The 14,070-nt window shown below is 40.6% G+C and overlaps 1 protein-coding gene across 5 annotated transcripts in view; it reads right to left on the bottom strand.

The window, feature by feature from the left end:
• Positions 1-14,070, bottom strand: part of GRK5 (G protein-coupled receptor kinase 5) — a 223,558-nt gene that overhangs the window by 191,551 nt on the left and 17,937 nt on the right. For 2 of the 5 annotated variants that reach the window (XM_078853871.1, XM_078853872.1), the window contains exon 2: positions 7,552-7,612. The exons of the other annotated variants lie outside the window; for them this stretch is intronic. The gene's annotated coding sequence lies outside the window, so the exon portion shown is untranslated. The remainder of the gene's footprint in view (positions 1-7,551; positions 7,613-14,070) is intronic. 5 annotated transcript variants of the gene reach the window in all.

Raw genomic sequence — 14,070 nt, forward strand, 5'->3', positions numbered from 1 at the left:
TTGAGCTCAAGGAGAATGTCTATTAGCAGTGCTCTGTAGAGTCTAGGACACACAGCTGAGCTGATCTGTTTCCAGCAGGTAGAGGGAAGGGATACAAAAATGACTTTTAGTCTTGAGAATAATAAATTTGTTTTCTTTCCTAGGGAGTTATTTTTTTCTGGCACAGTGACATGTAAAACACTGAATTTTCTACGGAAAATATTGTTAAAGCCCCAACCTTTATCAGTAGAGTGTATCTAAAAAACAGAACAATCAGACACATGAGAACGCATGTAACTTGGCCACGGGTGCCTTTGTGAGTTATTTGTCACACACAGCTAAATGCATTAAGGCCCATCATGTATATTCTGGTGTGGCTTATTTCTTAATTAATGTGCATGACTTCTCTTCACACAGACTGGTAGGAGCCTTCCCCCGTCCCCAAGAATCCATCACTATTTGGTGACCTTCTCTCCATTTCCCCTGTTGCAATCTAGTGGTACATGTACTGAGAGGAGAAGTATTCCAAAGCAAGGACATTGTGTCTATGCATCAAAACCCAAAACCTTGAGGGCTGCACTGGGAGCCGTTGCACAGAGCTAGGAATCCAATAACATCAGATACTGAAAGAGCCAGTGGCCCCATGTATTAACCCAGCTCAAACGTTGAGAGACAACACTGGCAAACATCTGTTTAAATTGTGGGCTGCACAGGAAATGAGATTCATCGTTTTGGAGTAAATTGATAGCTAAAATGCACCATTTAAAATAGGCAGTGTTGTGGTAGCCATGTTGGTCCCAGGATATCAGAGCTACACAGTGGCCCTTTAAAAGATATTACCCCACCCACCTTTTCCCACCCATTTAAAATAGAACTTTTACCAAGCTTCCCAGGATAACGTCACCCAGTCTTTGCCAATATTTAAATGTCTCCAAAAATGAAGGCAGCAAAGGAAGTTCCATGCAGCACACTTAGTTTGAAGGAGGTTTTCCTGCTAGATAATGGGAAAGGAGAAGAGAATTTCTGAGCTCTAGTTTGTTCTTACTTGCACACCATGCTAAGAGACTTTTCAGAATCATTAAGAGACTGCTCTGCATCAAATCACATCTCCCATTTAGCTTTTCATTAATGTGTGCTGTAGACTCCATTATCTGAAATGCTACTATCACTGCCTTTGTGACTTTGTCTTGACTAACACATCAACAGATGCAAATTTCAGACATTATGGGCCTGATTCAAAACCCACTGAAGTCAATGGTAGTTTTTCCATCGACTTCAAGTGAGCTTTGATCTGGTCCCTTCTACGCACAGCTTAAAAAATGTGGAGCGAAGATAACACAGGAATTTGCCTCAATAGTCCCTGCTCCTTATAACTGCAAGTTATGCCATTAAAGTAGGCAGGGAAAGTACTTGGGGTTACACTGAAGCCAGGGACAGTGGGGGTCTGCCATCTTCCCCATGGTTTGCAGAAGCCAATCAGTCCTTTTTGTACCCTGAAGCAAGTAATATTTTCCCCAAAATAAAACTTAAAATTGCAGTCATGTTCCAAACACCACAGTAAATATACCTAGCCTGCCATCCTTGGAACATGAGGCATCCCTGACTGGAAACGCTATGGACAGGGAGAAAGAGGTCATTTGTAGAAAGAAATTGCATGATTAAATGATACCGTTTGTTACTGGCTCAGAACGATCAAGCTGAAGAAGAGGGAACAAAGGACAGAATGTGAAGGGACAGCCATACAGTTATTTTCCACAGAGAAGCAAAAGGGAATGGAACAGTTGTAATTGCAAATGACCTTGGTCTTGCCTATAGCTAAGCCCCTAAGTAAGTGGAGGGTTATTTTAGGCTGAGAGAGAAAGGAGGTGAGTGGGTTGTAAAGGAATGTGTGTGTGAAAGTGTGGTGCTGAAAGGTACAGCTCCAAACCTGCCAGGAAAGGGCTAAGCTATGACACGCTGGTCTTTAGAAGGAAAGGCAAAGAAGTATAATGAGGGACAACAAAAACCTCACTGACCCAGCAGCTGGAAACAACTGAGACATACTGTCTGTATCATGGGCAGAGTGCTTCATAGCCTTGCTTCCATGAGTCAGCATTTCAGGGGTCACAGGGAAGCACAGAGAATGGTCAAGGCGTGTGCAGGAGGAAGGGGCTATTTGGATCCCAAATAAGTAATGTGGTACGTGAGAGAGGTTGGCTGAAAGGCATGCCAGGGAACATTGGCTTGGAAAATGTCTGAGGGCATATGGAGTTAGCAGAATAATGCACAACAGGCTATTTAAGCAGCAAGGTCAAGAAAGAAAAGGAAAAGGCCTTCCTGGATTTTCATGGCATCCTTTTGTAGAGGAAAAGCATGTTCTCTTTGTACAGTACTTTCCTGTAGAGAAACAGGATAAAGGATACAACTGAAGGATACAAAAATCCACCACTAGAGGGTGTCCATCCCTTTTCCCCACAGCCATAGACAGGCACTTCTCCTGAAGTAGTCTTCATGGGAAATACCAGAGGGACAGAGCTTCTCATTTGGGGAGAACAGTACAGGCTCAACTGACTTCCGTGCAGCTTAGCTCACTTACATGAGCTGAGGAGGGTCTGGCCCATGGATCTGTAATGCAGTGCATGTAGGCCGTGGGGCGTAAGGCGAAGGGGAAATCACTGGAAGACTCAATACTGCTTCAACAGACATGAAAACACACTAGTTTTCTCTTTCTCTGTCACACACACAGAGACAGGAAAAGACAAAGGTATATTTGAAACTGTAAGGAACTAGTGTAATTTTCATGGCCCCTCCCTTATATCAACTTCTCCCCTTAATAAACATTATTTTCTTCTCCTAAAACCAGGCCTCTGGATTCTGCAGCATTCCAGTGTAGCAAACTGGAGATTCTGTGGCAGCTTCAGATTTTTATTTTTTTTTCTGAAATGGAGATTGCTATTGAATTAAATATGAAAATGAATAATGCATGGAATCAGAGAACTGTAGGGCTGGAAGAGACCTTAAGGTCATCTAGTCCCGCCCTCTGCACTGAGGCAAGACCAAGTAAACATAGACCAGCCCTGACAGCTGTTTGTCTAACCTGTTCTTAAAAACCACCAGTGACGGGGATTTCACAATTTCCCTTGGAAGCGTATTCCAGAGCTTAACTGTGTATATAGTTAGAAAGTTTTTCCTAATATCTAACCTAAACTTCCCTTGCTGTAGATTAAGCCCATTACTTCTTTTCCTATCTTCAGTGGACATGGAAAACAAGAGATCCCTGTCTTCTTTGTAACAGTCTTAACATATTTGAAGACTATTATCAGGTTCCCCCTCAGTCTTCTTTCTCAAGAAAAGAGGATCTTTTTAACCTTTCCTCACAGCTTGGGTTTTCTTAGCCTTTTATTATTTTTGTTGCTCTCCTCTTGACTCTCTCTAATTTGTCCATATCTTCCCTAAAGCGTGGCTTCCAGAATTAGACAGTACTTCAGCAGAGACCTCACATATGACACTCCTGTTAATACACTGCAGAATGTTCTTAGCTCTTTTTGCAACTGTATCACACTGTTGATTCATATTCAGTTTGTGATCCACTATAACTCCCAGATCGTTTTCAGCAGTACCACCACCTAGCCAGTTATTCCCCATTTTGTAGTTGTGCATTTGATTTCCTGTCTTCCTAAGTGAAGTACTTTGCACTTATCTTTATTTAATTTCATCTTGTTGATTTCTGACCAATTCTCTAATTTGTCAAGATTGGAGGAGAGAATTAGAATTTAAAACAAAGGGACCTCTTCCACCATGGTGTCATCCACAGATTTTATAAACACACTCTCCACTCTGTTATCTAAGTCATTAATTAAAATATTGACTAGTACTGGACCCAGGACTGACCCCTGCAGGATCCCACTAGATAACCCCTACCAGTTTGACAGCAAACCATTGATAATTACTCTTTGAGTAAAATCTTTACCAAATATGGGTGCATAATTGGTTGAATTTCATCCAGACCATATTTCCCTAGTTTGCTTATGAGAATATTATATGGGTCTGTGTCAAGAGCCTTACTAAAATCAAGATATATCACATCTACTGCTCCCCCCCACCCACTAGGCCAGTGACCCTGTCAAGGAAGGAAATTAGGTTGGTTTGGCATGATTTGTTCTTGACAAATCCATGATGGCTGTTCCTTATAACACCATTATCTTCTAGCTGCTTACAGATATCCAGTGTTCTTCCAGGTATAGAAGCCAGGCTGACTGTTCTATAATTCCCCAGGTCCTCTTCGTTTCTCTTTTTAAAGAAAGGTAATGTGTTTGCCCTTTTCCAGTCCCTTCACCTGTCTTGCATGTTTTCTTGAAGATAATTGCTAACTGTTCTGAGATTGTTTTGGCTACTTCCTTAAGAACCCTAGAATTAATTTAATTTGGCCCTGCCAAGTTGAATACATCTAAGGCTATGTCTACACTTATCCAAGTATTCTTTAACCTGTTCTTTCCCTATTTTGTCTTTTCCCTCTCCCTGGTGTTAATCTTGTGTTAAGTATCTGGTCATAATTAACCATTTTAGTGAAGACTGAAGCAAAATAGGCATTAAAATTTCAGCCTTCTTATTAGCTTTCCTTTCCCACTTGGTAGAGGACCTACACTTTCCTTTATCTTTCCCTTGCTTCTAATGTATTTATAGACCCTTTTCTTATTGCCTTTTATGTACCTTGCTAGGCATAACTCATTTTGTGCCTTAGCCTTTATGCTTTTGTCCCTACATGCTTGTGCTATTCTTTTATACTCATCTTTGTCCATGTTTCCGCTTTCTGTAAGATTCCTTTTTGATTTTCAGGTCATTAAAGAGCTCCTGATGGAGCCATGGCCTCTTACTATTCTTCCTATCCTTCCTTCACATTGGGATAGTTTGCTGCGGTGCCTTTAATATTGTCTCTGAGAAACTGACAGCTCTCCTGAACTCCTTTATCCCTTAGATTTTCTTCCCATGGGGTCTTACCTTCAAGTTTTCCGAGTTTGATAAAGTCTGTATTTTTGAAGTCCATTGTCCTTATTCTGCTGCTCTCACTCCTTCCTTTCCTTAGAATCATCAAATCTGTCATTTCATGATCACTTTCACCCAATTGCGTTCAGCTCTGAAACCAATTCCTCCCTGTTAGTCAGAATCAAGTTTAAAATAGCTGTTCCACCTCCCCGCGCCCCCATTACTTCCTGCACCGTCTGAAACAAAAAAGTTGTCCCCAATACATTCCAAGAACTTACTAGGCATTCTGTGTTTTGCCATATTACTTTTCCACCCATGTCTGGGTAGTTAAAGTCCCCCACTACTACCCAGTCCTGTGTTTTGAATATTTCAGTTATTTGTTCTAAAACTGCTTCATCCAACTCCTCTTCCTGATTCAGGGGTCTATAGTAGACCCCTACCATGATTTTGCCTGTTTTTTCCACCTTTTATCTTCACCCTACCCTTGTGTTGTTCTATTTTATATTAAAATCAACTTGTTTTGTGCTGTCCTGAAATTTGTATTTTCAGTGTGCTGAAGAATCTTGTATTGAAAACACATAATTGCAATGTACAGTTTCTCAATGAGGAAGCTGATTGTGTTGGTAGCTTGTTAGGAGACAACCTGGGGTTTTTGGTAGCAGGGTGGAAGATAGCTGGAGTTTTGGACTCTTGGAAAAATGTGTGAGGAAGTTTGGGACTGTGACATAAACATATTAGCTGGATATTTCTGCTGACCTGATCAAAAATTCAATTGCTGACAATATTAACATTTTAACTGACATCAGTAGATCCCTGTTGAGATGAATGGGGAGCAATTTATGTGTCTCAGACCTATTGTTTCAGGTTCTATGAAAACTCAGGCAGAATACACTGCATCAGGTGCCCCCCCTTTCAGGTTTGGAAAGTTTCTTTCATAACCATATCGGATTAGAAATGTATGTTTTTTAATGCAATCTTAGATCCTGCAGCAAAATTCATGAATTTCTGAATGCACAGGCTAAAACCAAAACCAAAAACTTACTATAGAGATATCTATTAAATTCCATAGATTTTTAGAAGAATTTCTATAAAACACTATCATTAAATTTTATAAGACTTTTACATAAAGAAAAAGAATGGTTATATTTCACTAGTGTCAGTTGTATATATACCAATGCACTGTGTATATATATATATATATTTTTTGGAGAAAAGGGAGTGCCCCAGGCAGCTCTGAGCTTTCTTGGCTATTTGCTTGTTTTCTCTAGGTCATCAAAATAAACACTACAACTAAATTCAACAGGGCATAACAGCACATCTATTACAGCTACACGTTTCCCATCAGACTCTACCACTTTTTAGGCACATTTGGGATTAGAAGCAGAGTCTGTAGGATCATTTATAAACAGGTGGGTTAAGGAGCTTCAAAAATGTGTACACTGAATAAAAAACAGACTGTTTCCTCTGAGTGGGATAGGATACTGGTGCCTGAATTCTTGTTAACAAGGTGCTACATTATATAGGAACCAGGCCTCAATTCATGGAAAGTGTTCACTTTCATCATCATTATCATCTAAACAATTTATGTCACAAATAAAGACATGTTTAATACATCTCCTCATGGCAGATTTCATGGCAAACCATAATTTGAGATTGGTTGTCTTTTTAAAACAATTTATTTCATCCTCAGTTTTATCATATGAGAATTTTTCAATGTATAAGGGGAAAAAACTCATTTGGCTTTGATAACATCGAACTTCCATGTAAAAATGATTTTAACAAAACCACCAAGCTTAAATTCTCCAGTTTCATGCCCTTCATAACACCTGCAGAATTACAAAGTACCAACAACTTACAAAAACTTCTCACTCGGTGCACCTTGAAAGTTAATTACAAAAATTACTCTTCCAAATCCCCCATCAGTAACAGAATGGGTTTAGGTCCTTTCCTGCCCAGGAGTGAAAGTCAATGGGAGTTTTGCCATTGACTTTATTGGGGCCAGGATTTTACCCCAGATGAGCAGGGTCTGAGAGGATTGAAGAGACATCAATCAAGTGCTCAGCCAGCACTCTGAGTAGCAACAAATGGCTTTGTTGGACACCACATTGCACACTCATGCAAAGAAAAGCCTGTGGCTGGACAGGGAGAGGATGGCTCAGTGGGTACGGTGTTAGCTTGGGAGTTGGGCGCAATTCCCTACTCTGCCACAGATATTCTATATGACCCATACCAAATCACTTAGCCTCTCTGTGCCTCAGTTCCCCCATCTAAAAAAATGTAGAGAATAGCACTTCCCTACCTCACAGGGGTGTTGCGAGGATGAACAGATTACAGACTGTTAGGTGCTCAGATATTCTGGTGACAGTGACCAGATAAATACCTAAAGTAGGAAGAATTATGGATCATTCCCTCAATGAAATTTACAGATATAGGGCCTTTTCATAAAGCACTTACACACAAGTAACTTTACATACGAGTTGTCCCTTTGAGGTTGATGGTGACATCCCATTCGCACCATTCTGAAGTCCATGGGACTACTCACGTAATAAAGTTAAGAGCTACAGGAACAGGCTCATATTCTCAGGTTAAAACCAAGCATCCTTTACTTACCTGTCCATACTTGATCTTCAGATTATTTTCCCCTGCAGGAAATGTCCTCATCACCAAATGCCTAAAGAAATGCAGGAAAATGCTCTGGGCTTTAAAGGCTCAATGGAATCATGAACTCAGGCTTTGGCTGGAAAGTATGAGAGGAAATAGTTTTGCACATACAGTACTTACTTTTAATCTGTACTTTTACCACCATATCAATCTAGATATACATCCTGTTGCTCATATGGGAATTTACACAATATTCTTCGGATTATTAAAAATATACTTTCGTCTTTAACTAGAGACATTTATTAGTTCCACATTTCACTGACATTAATTACTGCTGGGAGCCATACATTCATGGCTCGTATGCACTAGAATCAGGCACTTGTGTAAACTTAAAATTCAGTCTGTCTTGATGTTGTTATACTCTGCTTGAAACTATCCTCTTCATTCAAAATAAAGAAAGTCGATTACTACTACTTTCTCAGAGAATTTTTTTTAAGAAATCATTGCCATTTTGGTCAATCATACAGAAATCAACATATAAGGAGCTCCCCCTTCTAGTCTGATACAGCAGTTGCTTAAAAAGGAGAAAAACAAATGCTCTCAGAGCGGCTTGCATTAGTGATAAGGTTAAAAATACAAAGAAGATTAATGAATCATGAAACCATGAGATTACAAACCATGAAGAGAAAAAACAATGGAAGGAAAAGTTAACAGTGTCTCCTTAAATCTTCCTGGGGATGTGTATGGCTATGATATTTTGGAAGGATTTATTCCTTAATTTGGGAATTATTTTAGGGCTAGGTGATAGTGAGGAACTCATTATTAGGGCTTAAATTGGACATGATACAGGCAGATGATGTCTGTCCAAAGACTTTTTATCTCTATTTGAAACACCTTTGTTACTTCTAGCATGACTGCTTCTCAGAAGAGCCAAACTGCAGCTTTTGTTTACATGGATTAGAATGAGACCATCAAATTTATTGTCACTTATATCCTACAGCAGGATTCATAAGCCAAATCTCTAGAGGTTAAAGACTCTTCACTGGGCATAGTCAATGGAAGTCTTTCTATTGACTCCAATCAGCTTTGCTTCAGGCCCTAACATGCTGACTAACAGCTGGTATGAATAAATAGTAGTAGAGGTGAAAGTAAAGTTTCACTGATGGGATTCATTTCTGCTATGCAAGGTTTATCGTTCTTCCTGCCATATGTTTTGCTTTCCATAAAAGTGAACAATATTAGAAATTCCACTTCATACAGGAGGAATCTGACCCCAAAAAGTGCAAAGCTTAAGTCGACCATTGGCTAAAAGCCAGGGCAGTGTTTTGCTGTCTGGATCTAAAGCTGAATGAATTCATGCTCTCCGAGTCAAATCGTGAAGTGTTGCCCTTGCAGACATTTGCTTTAAATGAGCTATTTGTTGACATTTTTTCTTGTAATGCAGGGGGTGGAGATAATTCAACTAGTCTACCAAGTTACAATAACATATTCCTAACGCAGCACTCAAATCATGTTTCTGCTGCTTATTATAAAGACCTAAGACAACATTTTAAACATACGTTTTTCAAAGTCCAAAGTATTTGACCCTATTTGGAGGGGAGGAAGGATTGAACTGTTTGAAATACAATACTGCTCGTAATAAGATACGTAGTGTGAGCACCTACTTTGGAATTTATTCTGTCACTATGTAATACCTTGGGGAGCTGTGGGCCCCTATTTAGTGTACCTTGTATACCTAAAACTTATTTCTTTACTATTATCCAATAAAAATCCTTTCATTTCCATATAATTAAATTTCTTCTGTTTTCTTGGCCACCAAAGAGGCCTTGGGCAACCTCTATCATATGGCAGATTCTATTCCACAGATAGTTACAGTAGCATGAGTTTATGCCAGTGGTGCACAAACTAGGAAGCATGCAAGAGAGTCTCGGGGTGGCACAAAGAAACTGGGATCCTGTAGGTCCCACAGGCCCCTCAGGATAATAACGGGAGCAGGATAAAAATAGAATGGGTATGGCAGGGGAGCACAGGAGCAGGATGAAAAGAAGAGTTCCCCCATGCCACAAACAACTTGAATGCCCCAGCCAGCAGCTCTCTGGCCACCCAGCAATGAAGGCAGCACTGCCGCCAGCAGTAGCACAGAAGTAAGGATTACTTCAGATTACAAGTAAGTGTGTGTGTGTGGGCAGGGAGGGGGATAAATTCCCTGAATGGTAAGGTGGGTTTGACCGGAAAAGTTTGCACACCACTGCTTTATGTTGTACTTTGCCATGCTTCTACTCTGTAGGTTTCCTCAGATCTCAATCTGATCATATACAAGGTTCTATGGTGGATACGCATCTCTGTACACCAACGTCATGTGTCCTTCAAGAAAAACAGACAATGAAACCTAAGGCGGAAGGTCTTCATGGTTACAGAGCTTTTGTCCAGAAGTTTGCTGAGGGATAGGACGAGCTCATCTTCAGAAAAAAAGAGAGAGGAGGCCTGAGACAGCAACTGGATAGGTCTCATAGCCTTTTAGCATCTGCTGTAGAAGGCAGTGTGATTCGGTGGGTAGGGCTTTGGCCTGGGACTTAGGAAAACTGAGTTCTTGGTGGAGGCCTCTAGGCACTATTTGTAATACTGACATGAGCAGAAAACAGAAACCCCATCTACTTCCTAATATTGTTATTATGCCTCCACTGAAAAATGTGTTGGACAAGACTCCATCGGCAGATGGGCCTATACACTATAGGATATTTACGGCTGGAAAATAGGATCAAATATTATTACATCAACTTGCCAACATTTTGGTGGAAATCCCCAATGAGAAAGGATGCCTACTCTTCAAAATGATATTTTTCAAGTCTCAAGATCTGGTACAGTAACTTTGTCCCAAGGCAGTGGAACAAGGCAGGCAAACTATTGTAGCACCTATGCCAGCTGGTATCTTGGAAACAGTGAAGAAAGCCTAAGCAATTGATTAAATGTTTCAAATGTTTGGACATTGCTGTGTAGAATCATAGAACATTAGGGTTGGAAGAGACCTCAGGAGGTCATCTAGTCCAATCCCCTGCTCAAAGCAGGACCAATCCCAACTAAATCATCCCAGCCAGGGCTTTGTCAAGCCAGGTCTTAAGAACCTCTAAGGATGGAGATTCCACCACCTCCATAGGGAAATAGTGTTTCCTAATATCCAACCTAGACCTCCCCCATTGCAACTTGACACCACTGCTCCTTGTTCTGTGTAAACTAGTCCATTTCTTTATACAATTGATCAAATGGATTATTGCCTTTTAGACTAAAGAAAGAGACAGAATCTCCCAAACTTTAAACAAAAAAGTTTTTAAAAGTTGGAGAAAATTCAGAAAATCTTACTGATTTATTTTTAATTCTATAGGTATTTGCCTACTTCCCAAAGATGTTATGAGGTTTCAGCAATGTTTGCAAAGAATGTCATGCTCCTCCGATTAATAGTGCAAATATTTGAGTCTAATAACAGTAAAGTGCTTCATAAAGAGGGATATAGAATCATGAACTCCATTTTGGGAAAGGGTAGATGGTCAAGGTTAGGCAGTGAACCAATGGCCGACTAGGAACACACCCAAGTCTCCTGCCTCCCAGAGTGGTGTTCCATCAGAAAATAATGCCTCCCTATTTGCAGACAAGCGAGTGCTATCTTCACAGGTACAGTACCTGGCTCCGAGAAAAGTGGGGCACCAGGCTGTTAAAATGCATTGACTGACATCGTATTGTTGCCATGCCAAGAATGGAGGATTTGAATGATCACTCTGCTCTTTTCGGCTCTGATCCTGCCAAGCCCCTGCATTCTTGTGGAAGTCACTCCAGAATCGGGGCCTTTAAAAGCAGTTTGCCATAGCAGCACTTCTCTTTAGCATGTTAGAGGCCGAGTTCCTGCTGAAGAGAGAGACTTTCTTCTAAGTGGCAATGTGCATTACGGAAAACTATTCTGCAGTTTAGGGATTCCCACCTTCACTCTCTGATTGCCTGCAGAAAGAAGAGCAACAGCAGCTTTACAGTGAGGCGCTGCTGGGGAGCACAGATCACTTACATGAATGAGGAGCAGTGGTCAAACGATCACTTATTCCAGAATATAAACGATGTCCGTGTGCTTTCTATGCTCGCCTCGTTGATAGGATTGGTATTGCCATTCTTTCCATGTCTGTAGTATGCTGGGATTTTAGCTTATTTGTCAAAGTGAAAGGAGTTGGCACGCAGATACATTTCTCCGCAGTTCCCAACTTAAAAAGAAAGGCATCCGGGACCAGTGGGTTGAACGGAAAATGATGGTGATTTCACTCTATTCCATTAAATAAAATGTAATACCATTCAACTTGAATTGAGCCTTTGGCATTCACCCAAACATTGCAATGTCTTGCATTAGAAAGCAAAGAAGATGTGCTTCATGCATATGTACGAGACAGTGGAATAAAACAGGAGTTGTGGGGAAGTTAGCCACAAAGCTGTATGTAAGAATTGTCAATGAAAGCTTTTCTCTGCTACTGTGGAGAATAATTAAAAATGCCAAGATTTGAGGATACATGGCATGTGAGGAGAGCCTTCTAACTTCCTTCAAACCAGAAAATTAAGTGAACAGTCTGAGAGTTTAAGGCAGTGTAAAAATCAGGAAGACTTTTTTATGATTTACAAAAAATGGTTTACCCAGACTACAATACCCTAAATTAAATAGGACGGAGACCTCAGCTATCACCTCTTTTTATCATTAACTATTTAGTTATAACTTTAAGATGGTAGCTTAAAAGGAAGCCATGAATATTCTTATACACTTAAAGTATCATCACACACAAACATGTCAGCAACATTTGCTAAATACGTAGTTAATGTTCCCTGTACAACACCTCATTAAGGACCAGATCAGCATTGCATAGCTCTAATTCTATTAGCATTGCCCTTGAGTTCAGCGGGATCATTCATCGAGAAAGGTGTGAATAAAGGTGTCAGAACCCAGTCCCAAATTGACAGCTGTGTTTACAGATTCTTTAGGGTGCTGCCTATTTTGAACCAGTGAATCACTGCGATAAACATGCCTTTATTTGTAAAAGGTATTTTTGGCAAAATATGAAGCCCTCATCAAAAACTGCTCTGCTTACATGCCACACCTGAAGCTTTAAATCCAAATCACCTTTCAAATTACTCTGGCAAAAAAAGGGGCAGGCTGAAGTGTCTTCACTGGTGAAAACCACCGGTCTCTCATGCCTTGTTAAAGAAAAAACAACCAATGTCTGTCAGACTTTCCAAAACAAAATAATAATGAATTGCATGGAGCAAAATTTAACCCTGGGCAGTCTATAAGCACAAGGTACCACTACCTACATCCCACTTTATTTCTCCCCTGAACTTCGCACACAGTTAGTAAATGAAATTGCAGCCTCACAGAGAATTTGAGGGAGAAATGCGTACACCGGTACAGAAAGAGTCACCTTCGTTCTAAACTCCTAATCAGCCACTTGGTTAAAAAATACAATGCTATCAAAATCTTTGTTACCGAATACTATAATTGCATACAAATCCACTTGGCCTCATGTAATACGGAGAGTGAATAAGATTACATATTGCACGTTTAATGAAAACAGACAATGTCATCATAAAAGACATTTTTCTTGTAAGCAGCAAAGCCCTTGGTATCGTTTGCCAGAATTAGTGCCTGATCCTGCAAACACCTATGCAAACAAATAACTTTACTCATATGGACAGGCAATAGGCCAGGTTGAGAGCCCTTTTCTCCGCTGATGAGTGGCTGCTCGCACAAGTCGTCCCACTAAATATTCACCACTGAGAGTAAGGGACTCACAGCAAGGCCCACTCGGACTTCATGTCAGTAAATTACTCAGGTGCCTAAGGCCTGGTCTACACTGTAGGGGAGAGGGGAGAATCTATCTAAGTTACACAACTTCAGCTATGTTATTCAGGTAGCTGAAGTCGACGTACTTAGATCTACTTACCGCGGTTTCTTCACTGTGATAAGTTGATTGCTGACGCTCCCTCATCGACTCCGCGTACACCTCTCGTTCCAGTGGAGTACCAGAGTTGACGGGACAGCACTCGGCGGTCAATTTACCACGTCTTCACTAGACACAATAAATGTAGACCCCTGCTGGATCGATCGCTCCGGAGGTAAGTGTAGACATGCCCTAAGTGTTTGTAGGATGGAGCCCTTAGCTTTCTGATTGTTACTGTACTAATATGGGATAATATGGACAATATAATATGCTTCCACACTCAACATTATTTAGAAAGTTATAGTATATTAGTATAGTATGGTGAGGTTTAAAAGGTCACCTGCACCATCATTACCACCAACCTGCCAAGATCAAGGCTGTCAGGTATATAGGCCTTGACCTTGCAGCTACTTTGTGCAGGTGGAGTGCTATGCTTGAAGTCCACGGGGCTCTGTGGGGGTGAGGTTCAAGGTACCTATGGAAAATTGCAGGCCTCTTACCCTGGATCTCATTCACTTCAAGAAACACACGTTACTTAACTTGTTTAGCTGAAATTAACCAAAATGCT

The sequence above is a fragment of the Lepidochelys kempii genome, chromosome 7, assembly GCF_965140285.1.
Source record: "Lepidochelys kempii isolate rLepKem1 chromosome 7, rLepKem1.hap1, whole genome shotgun sequence".
NCBI classification, from domain to species: Eukaryota; Metazoa; Chordata; order Testudines; family Cheloniidae; genus Lepidochelys; species Lepidochelys kempii.